The sequence below is a fragment of the Diadema antillarum genome, unplaced genomic scaffold, assembly GCF_040938485.1.
Source record: "Diadema antillarum isolate AM-2024a unplaced genomic scaffold, OU_Dant_1.0 seq00000938_RagTag, whole genome shotgun sequence".
In the NCBI taxonomy this organism is placed as follows: Eukaryota; Metazoa; Echinodermata; class Echinoidea; order Diadematoida; family Diadematidae; genus Diadema; species Diadema antillarum.
In genome coordinates, this window is record NW_027271789.1 from 106868 (window position 1) to 117490 (window position 10623).

The following is a 10623-nucleotide window of genomic DNA, read 5'->3' on the forward strand; positions in this document are numbered from 1 at the left end:
AGGTATCATCATGAAACTTACATATTTATGCATTTTCAACCTAACAGCGATTCTCTTTGGAACCGTGAGGTCAAAGGTCAAAGGTCAGGTTTAGATAATGCTATTTTCCCATTTGATACTGAAATTATACTTTTTTCTCAATACCTTGAAAATTACTCAATGCATAAACTTATAAAAGGGTCAAAAGTCAAGTAAAAATCATCAGTTCCCCAAATACCTGCACTCTGACATTTTAATCATTCATCCAATTGAACCTAGTTCTAGGAAAGTGAACATTCAGCACATTTGTGGCAAACCTGTCATTTTAATATTTTGCCAATTGTGTGAAACTGTCATCACACATTGTCAAGACATTGTACTATAGACCTATTAGGAGAACCATGCATTATGGCGGAGGCATATCAGTCGCCGGAGCGATATATCTAAGTTAATATATGATTACATGAGGTGTGTCTGTGTTTATCTTGAGAGCTTTATGCATAGTGTATCTTGTCTCGTCTTATGACAGGATGGCAGTATTGACAGAAAATTACAATGATTGGGTCTAGTCGTACAGGCTGATTCACCCTATTTATATTTATTATGCTTTCACCTTCCTTTATTCTCTACCTCCCTCTATCTCTCTCTCTCTCTCTCTTTCCCTTACTCTCTCCCTTTGTATCTTTTTGCAGTTAGATTTACAATCCATGACAACATTACTGTCAAAAAAACTCCATTTTGTGACTCGTGAACTTGGAAATCTTATGGGCCATGGTCTTAATCATTCAAGTGAAATCTGAATCATGCATGCAAAGATGACTTGTTAGATACAGCAAAATCAAATTTGGCTGGATAGTTGATTAAAGTGAAAGTGACAAAATGGAAGAAAAGTACCGAAACCATTTTGATTCATTGAAATTCAAAAATCATAGCGGCTGCAATCACGTCACGCAAATCAAATGAGGCGCTGATAGCGTCGCTTTACAAGTTTAACCTATATACAGATAAATACGCTATTACATTGATTGAAGATTAAGATAATTGATTGTATATGTCTATCACCGAATTACATTAGTGTTTCATGAACGTTTATCAATTATTTAATTTGTTCTGTGAAACCTTGTTTGGAGCCCCAAGACGATATCTACAATATCATTATGGACAAATCAATAGAGCGGTCGGCAGGTAGTTGACACCATCATTTCATGACTGTGACTTGAAAATGCAACTATGATATTTATTACTGTCTTGTGAAAACAATATTGAGACATCAGAATTCCGTCACTTTCTTAAATTTTGTATAATTTCAGTGATGATTGACACCCTGTTCTGTTTATTTGATGCGACCCAAATATATCAAACGGAATGGCAGGGCAGATCTCATACACTTTTACGTTATCCCTTTGTATTGGATTTTTTTCCCAAAAAGCAAAAATGGTATTCGGTCTCTCCATCCTAGCAACTCAATCAGTTACATTTGTAACATCACTCATTCTTATATGATGATTATGCAAATAGGAATTCAACTAAAAGAAAAATACTTGTCCATTCAAATTGGTTCTTTGAAAATAGGCCTACATAATCTTTGCGGTGAAAGCCTAGTAGTTCTAACTTCAAATAATTATGAATTCAGATTAGTTGTTAGAAAGGAAACGGCCTGATGGTAGTTTCGCTGCCCGGAAAGCAGTATAGATGACAGCTTCTATTCCCGCTGGTTCCTTTTACCGACTTGTTTGTTATAAATTTAGACTAGCTGTTGCGATATTACAAATTTCATTTATGTACAAAGGGAGACAAATTGAAGCAAACTCATAATATTCCATGAAAGACTAGCAAATGTTTCGATGATTCATACCTTCTGTCTTAATTCTTGTAAAAATCTCGATCATAACATCTTGAGCACAAAACTACACCAATTCAATGACGACCCAACCACAATGTGCTTTTTTAAAATCGTATTTCATTAACTTGTGGAGCAGAATTACAATGCTAAAGACCCCATTACACTAATGTGAATGCCTACCGAATGCGCATCCTTTGCTAAAACTAGAATAGTTGCTAACATGCTTGGCGTTCTGGGTGTGATTCATTAGCTACTCGTAGGGATTCGCAGAGATATGTTGGAGATTTTGGACTTGTTCAAAATGAAAAGAAAAGAAAAGAACAGAACAGGTCGGCTCGTGCGTATCTCTGGGAATCCCTATGAAAAGTTATTGAATACAGAGAACGTAAAACATAAGAACTTCTCATTGTAATATCTTGTCTCGTATTTTAGTAACGTATCTTCAAATTTTCGAAATCGTTGGACATTCGTTGGGCATTCGCTCTAGTATGAGGGGGACTTAAGACTCGCCATTAACGTTGCACCTACAAGAAGAGCTGCAGGAAGCTGATTTTCTTCCAGACTTGTGCAGCTTCTGCACTCAGTATATTCGTTAGTCAATGTCGATCAGTGTCAAACCGTGCTTTTGATGCTTATTTCATGTTAATTCGGTTCAACTGCTAACAATGAATAGTACCATTTGCATAGGAGTCGAGTTCTTTTTTTTTATCACGCAAATGTAGTAGGAATGGTACGGACAACTGACAGGGAATCACAGAATGAGAAACGCGGTTTTCTCTTTCGGCGGAAGAGAGAATTGTTGTGGAATGTTTGATGGGTAAGAAGAGTGAACAGACGCACTTGCGATGTCAGTAATGCGATTATTGCGCGCTGAATGACATGCTTATACAATGTACTACAAGTCTCTGAAGGCTACGAAGGGCAAGGCTTATAACTCGCTGTACAGATTGTTCAAGCATGGAGCTAACAACGCATTCCATGCATGTATGGCTCGAGGTTGTTTTTTACCGGTTACAATGCAACAATGCAGTTTACTTACAAGGTGTCGTCACAACTTTACTGACGCGTATGTTAAACTCATAAGCGAAAGTGTTGTACAATCTGTATATTTTCACATCAGTTGGAAACTTCATTACTCCCCTACTACCAACAGCTCCTTCATAGCCAGTGGCTGAAAGGTCATGCAAATGTGTTCCTTTATTCTTCTTTTCACGCTTCTATGAACTATTTGATACCTTTCCACCATTTTCTGTCAAACCACGTTTCAACGAGGACCGAAAGAGAATTGCTCACATCACACGGTCTCCTTCGGTTTACGCGTGTCTGGACAATCAGGAATGCCTCAGTAAACCCATTTCCCACATTAGCAATGCCGCTGCCGAATTCATGGTTAGGTTGTAAAGGCAACATGGGCTCAAATACCAATTTGGGATTAAAGCTATGGTTAGGGTTAGGCATGGAAGGGAACTTTCAGAAGTGGAATCAAAGCTGAAACGGAAAGTCTGTTTGTGTCGTCATTCATTGAAACATCAATGACAAACCGACATGAATTAATGATGTAATTGAGTTATTGCAGTTCACACACATTACATGCATCAAACAACAACAACAACAACAACAACAACAACAACAACAACAACAACAACAACACACACACGTGCACACACACACACACACACACACATATATATATATATATATATATATATATATATATATATATATAATCTGTATGTAGATATAGATACAGATATAGATATAGATATAGATAAAGATATAGATATAGATATAGATATAGATATAGATATAGATATAGATATAGATATAGATATATAACATTATTAAAGAGTGAGAGAATGACAGAGAGAGAGATACAAATCAACGGGAATAAAAAGATAACATCATTATGCACATATATTGTCATGCGTTTAACGGACACGGCATCAAACATCGGACATCAAACGTTACAATCTAGCTGAATCACGCTGGCACACCAAATTGCAGTTTTTTATGTACTTTTAAATTGGTTGTTTTCATATAAAACCATTTGTTCATAATTGTCACAATTATGTCATTTGTTACAGACACCACCCAGAGTGACGCGGCATTGAAATAAAAATAAATGCATGTTTGCTGCGAGCGTGTACATTAATTTTATTCCGCGTTGTTATGGTCGATCGAAAAAATATCGTTTTTTATTTTATTCGGTTTCACTCAGTATGAGTTATGGGTAGAATTCCTTTTGATCAGTGGGCAGTTCTTTCCAATGATATAACTGCTATCCACAACAACACGGGACAAAACATTTTTAGTATTATACAGACTGAGAAGTGTAGGCTGAAATAGTTTATCATAAAAGGAATCAATGTCATAAATTTTGTAGCGTGGTCACATATTCATTCGCCCTTTTGTTAATTAAATGGCGGTGAACGAACGAGGTCAATTAGATTTGTGAGTAAGAGAAAAAGTCGTTAGAAAAAGAAAAAGGAAGCTCTTGTGGGAATGTCCTTGGTGATTATGTGATTAGATATTGATGTAAATTGATTGTATCAAAAGAGGGCTATGGGGTAGATGTATATATCTCATTGTCAGTGGTTACTCAACAGGTGCAGCACATTTCTTAGTTTTTAGTCGCTGCCCACATCGCTACGACTTTTATACGGCGTTTATCTGGTGAGGAGAAATAATGTCGCTTTATTCACCTTCGTTTAATCAGTGATGTCTGTTTCTGCGGCAGAAAGAGAAAATGAGACGACCATGCATTGATAAGAATTATCCACACACACTCGAAGGTACCATTATTATTGAAACATAACATATAACACGCCAGAAACGAGTACAGGGAATTTGGACTGCTATGAATGTGACGAGTGTGGGTGATAATAATGCCCAGCAATGATAAGCGTTATGTGATTTATGAAATGATGAAGCATATCCTTAAATTGTTGTCGAAAGAATTTCAAATGTAAGTGTTTTAGATTCCGCAGCCATCACTTTGAGTATAGGTCCTATAGATGAAAGTAACGAGGACATTTAACCCTGTCACCATCGCGACGTGAGAGTGTCATCGACCTGCCGGGGTCAGCATACTTTACTTTTCAATTATGATCGACTCTTTACAGCAAAATTGCGTGTTAGGTTATATCAAGGAGGCTCAAGAGATGGAGTAACAACAGTGTCATTCCCTTTGATTTCATGTTCGAAGCCGCCGCTCAAAAATATCTGAAGCATGTGCCAAACAGGATCTGCCGCGCAGATACGAAGACAATTGACTCGTGTCTCATTGCATAATCACCAGCCACTTTCAAAGGAAGATAATTATGTCTTTGTGATGGTAATTACTTTTCGCTATCCCTTCTTATAAAAGGTAAGTGGTACAGACACGAGGATGCGCGAATAGAAATTGAGCAAAAAACGCTAAAATGAAGATGAAAATTACTCGACTGGGCATACCCGGGCACTAATCTGATTTATATATCAATAAAGAATTATACTTGAAGATTATTCCATATTAGTTTCATTATTGTGGAAATTAAGCGGAAAAGTGATAAAACCAGCTTTCCAGGATGGTACAGTTTTAAACATTTTTACATGATACAGCTCTGATTTACACTTTTGCGCAAATTTCTGGATGGAATTGACTTTTGTTTTACATGCTTTATCATTAAGTGAAATTTCATTTCATTTAATAAATAGATAAGCAAAATATTGCAAACATTATGATAATGTCCAAAAGGAATCTTTATATTGCTCAGCAAGACGGCGGCGTCGAACATCGATCACCAAAGGCACAAGTGCAACTGTGGAATTCTTTTGTACATCAATAGAAATCTGACAACTGTTTGAAAAATTACAGCCAGTTGGAACTCCATGTATAAAACCTCTTTGGTTATATGAATACCGCATTACGTGTACGCTCTCAACCAATCATTAGAGTCTGCTTCATTATCTTATTAAAAAATAGTATAGGCCTACGATGATTATGCATCACTATAAAGAGTGTAACGAGTAACAAATGGAGCCGGGGACTAGCAATGTTGGTTACGGACGTTGTTTTTATTCGCATTTTCTGATCATTGGGACAACAAACTCCCAAACAAGCCTCCTGCCGGAGACAAAGGCTGCGTTTGTCATCTTTCCCCTGTTTGAAACGGCTTTCAAAGGCAGTTTCCAAAGCCCTTTATAGAAACGGCTTCCAAAATAGTTGCGTTTATCAACTCATCGCGAACACGAAAACTGACCTTGTCACTGCGCAGCTGCATTGCGCATTTTGACGCATGGTTCGTAACCGCAGTACAAAGCCGTTTCAAAACAGCTTTGCGTTTATCTTGCTTCACAGGGCGTCTAGAAACAGGTTTCTGGAAACCTGTTTCGGAAAGCACAAATTCGCGTTTTTCAAAAAGGCTTTCCGAACCCCATAATCAAAACAGCTTTACGTTTATCATCTCGTACAAATTCCCTGAAAGCCGTTTGGAAAACCTGTTTCTGCCAAGAAAAAGAGTTGATAAACGCACACCGTTGACTCTCAAACGCTCTGCTTCACAATTCAAGATGGTTTCCTTCATCAAAGTTGCCGATATGAAGTGAGGAGAGGAAACCTTCTCTATTCATTGGGTTTAGGACCCTTCCCAAAAATACGTATTAACTTAACGAAGAATTCAAATTCAAATCCACTGTTGTACGTCACTTTTACTGCCACTTTGTTTGGGTGGAGGGCTATGAGGTCATAGCTTGACCCAAGGAGGGCAGAGAGTGGACTTTATGCCCAAATTTGGCAAGTAAAAGTGGAGACTGCGACCGGAAGGATTGGACTTCCTGAATGGAGCAGGATTACTAATTTCCCCGAAAACTTGTTCCTTTGTTACTTTCCGTTTTAATTTTGATTCTCAAAAAAAAAAATCTTTTTCTTTTGTTTTAACAAAAAACAAAATGTTAAAAAAGCAATGACCACTATAGAGATTTTTGCGCAACTTCGCTTATAGCTAAAACCGCAATAGGCCCTATACCGGGTGTCCCAAAAAAAGCGGAACGGTGCATTTTCATTACCTTGCGCTCTGAAAGTGATATATATTTTGGACATCATTAGAAGACAATGCAGAAGACAATGATACCAAAATCATTAAATTTGGTTAAGTACTTTTTATTGTACGCCAATTTCTGTAAATGCAGTCATTTTCAAATTTCGCCGGATTTTTGCGACTTATGAGATAATAATTTGAGAGCGACACGCGATCCATACGGTGAGTATTGTGTAAGCTCAGTGATCCATGTCAACAAACGATACAGCTTTCACACTGGGCGGGGGCCAGGGAAAAAAAAGTGTGTGTGTGTGTGTGTGTGTGTCTGTGTGTCTGTATGTGTGTGCGCGCCCAATGTGAAAGCTATATCTTTTGTTGACATGGATCAGCGAGTTTACACAATTCACCGTATGGAACGCTCGTCGCACCCAAATTATTATCTCATAAGACGCAAAAATTGGAAAATGACTGCATTTACAGAAATTGGCGTAGAATAAAAAGTACTGAACCAAATTTAATGATTTTGGTATCATTGTCTTCTGCGGCAGATGCTCTTTTTGATGACGTAAAAAAAATATTTAACTTTTAGAACGCAAGGTACTGAAAATCCACCGTTCCGCTTTTTTGGGGACACCCGGTATATAGGATTTATCAATGCAATAAGGCAATATAAAATGCCCTATAGCTACTTGTTACTGATTATAATGTAAAGGTAATATTGAAAGAAACGTTTGCTGTAATGACAATATATACCTTTGTCTCGGGCTCCTGAGGAAATTCATACTCTCATTTTTTTTTCAACCCTCATGGTAGTTCCCATGCATAAGTTGAACTTCCATGTACATTTTCTTCAGTTTCTCCTTCCATTAACCACTCCAACTCTCTCACTCAATTCCACGGGCTTGCATACCGTGAATGCACGCGCAGGTCGACAGCCGTATTTCGTCTTGTACTTCAATCAGATCAAGCACTCTCGAATCATCCAATCCCCCCCCCCCCCCACACACACACACTCACACATCAATACACACTCATCTGTCACCACACCCTAAATGAAGAGAACAAAAACAAAGTACTAAACACAAACAAAAACTCGTTGAGTATATTTAGGGAAACCATTCTACTTTTTCGAAAAATACCATAGTGTCACTGGTAAAGTTCAGGTGAGCTGGCATTAACGCGAACAAATAAATAAACACATAAACACAACACACACACACACACGCACAAAAGGACGTTTTCGTTGACTTTTTAGGATGTGATATCATCATTACTTTGTCTCATTGTTCATTGTAAGGTTGATGATCTTCATGGTTTAGGGTGTGCGTATCTATTTTGTTTGCTCATATTTCAGAGAAGCATTATAATTGCTAAACTTTCTTGCCGGCATTTTTAAATCAATAATTCATTAGACGGAGTGAAAAAAAATGAAGTTTTCGTGGTTTCTCTGTTTATGGCTTTTCCGTTTCAATTCATTTCCTTTTGGGGGGGGAGGGGAGGGGAGAGGGGTGGGGTGGAGAGGGGAAAAATTGAACTGAGGTAAGGAATTGGGAAATTCCCTTCAAACTTCAAGTAGGAAATTTCAGTACTTTTTAGACGTACAAGCCAACATCATGTCTTTCGCGCGCCCGCGCGTACATACGAACACACGCACACACACACATACACTCACATCAAACAAACAAACAAACAAACAAACAAACAATGACAACAACGTAAATATAATCTTATAAGAAATTGAGGTGATAATGTAACGCTTTCAATATGTTCTTAGAGTTTCGCGATGTGGTAAATTGTGACAATTATTCCAACAGGAATGCCATTCGATCGAAATTATCATTTGTGATAGTGCATCCGTGTAAAACGCCAGAAATGAGGCATTAAAATACAATTACGGTTTCAACTTTCTTTTCAAGAATATAAAACCAAAATAACAAGCAAAACAACGTTCAAACGAAATATCTGGACCTTACTCATCAAAATGCCAAACAAAAAATAACAGTCATAGCAGGAAATAAGATATACGTCATCGCCATTCTGCGTTATAATGAAGTGCTTCGTAGAGCACCGGGAAAAGGAAATTTGAGTTGCTGGGCGTCTTTTGGTGTAAGGAAGAGTAAACATGACATTTTGTTTTCAGTCTTTCTTTCGTCGGGAGCAGTTTGAAAAAAAAAAAAGAAGAAGAGAAAGAAAGGAAAATATTATGCGTGGATGGCGTGCATTGTAGTCGTTGTAGAAATCTTTTCATTCCGACTTCGTGGCATGTCGGTATACTGTTCTTCTTTCTTATGTGTCTCATCATGGAGGCTGTTTTTAGCGTCATTGTTCACTAACCTCATAGAACATCGTAAAGACGAAGTGTAAGGAATGACCGTTTGCCGTGGTCCTCACAGAAAGAGACATTATGTCTCTTGCTGCAGCGCGAGCACTCGAAATGACGACAAAGGAGGCTAACTCTAGATTTGACATAATTCTTGTCCTTGTCGCACTGGAATTCGGTCCAGACAACACGTGCAACTAGATTATGGCAGCGAGTTTTGTGTGTGTGTGTGTGTGTGTGTGTGTGTGTGTGTGTGTGTGTGTGTGTGTGTGTGTGTGTTACTCCAGTTAGTTCAGAAAGCAATGTCTCGTTTTGTTCCAATGCTCCTCAGCCATGCCTCAAGTCTTGAGCGCAAGACTTGAATGTCTCTGTCCACTCGTCAGCATGGAAGCGGACTCACGCATCAGCGGCATTCTGGCCTACTTAAACGTTATTATCATAATCTAATTGTATATATACAAGGTCACTAACAATGACCAGTTGGTGTGTTGTGGCTTCTTGTATATTAGGGAACTGCATGCTATTGTTGTGTAAGTGGGTTACAGGGATCAGGGATGGTCAAGTTTTAGTTGGGATGGGGAATTAAGATTTTAACTTTTTGAGAGAAGATGAGAATCAAACCACTTATGAAATATTACAGAGCATACTATTGTTGAGGATTTCAAAATTTATAGATTGTAAATTGGTTTTGAAACGGCTGAGACATATCCACAAACAAAATAAAACAAAATGGTCCTGATAAAAGGCGAGTCCCACCTTTTATTATCCACGGTTTCATTATTTTTGGATATCTCCGTCATTTTCAAGCCAATTTTCATCAAACAAACATTTAATTCCTTTAATTTGTATGCTCTTTTATATTTTATAAGAGGTTTCTAATTATATCTCACAGAATAATGTTGGAATTGAACCTAAAACCCCGGTCTCAACCAAAACTATACCATCCCTTTAAAAATCGTTCACAAAAACTTCACTTCGGTAATGAATGACCTAGTCATCGCATACTAAGGGGAAAAATATGATATCATTATGAAATGTTATTGTCGAGAAACTTTTCGAAATAAGACACATCTGTCCTGTACTTTACAATGGACAGTGATTACGTTTGTCTTCGATCATCATTCGATATCGGGTTTTTCCTCTTCTTCGTGTTCCTCCTTTTGGAGAGAATAATGAAGATATCCGATTAATGCTAAGGAGCTGGTGACTGATATCTCAGGGGCGTTGTATTTGTTTCCGAATGTAGGGCCTTATCACGCCCAATTCATCTGCCCATTATGACGAACGAAACATCCGCAAAAAACATGACAATGTCTACATCCCGATGACGTTTATTCAGCGCACACTGAAGATGACAATCAATATAGCGAGCTTTAGATCTGCGAGCCAAACGCTGAGGCGACGCTTATTCCAAAAAAAAAAGTGTTCTACACATGCACTGTTCCCATTGTTCAACCTGAAAA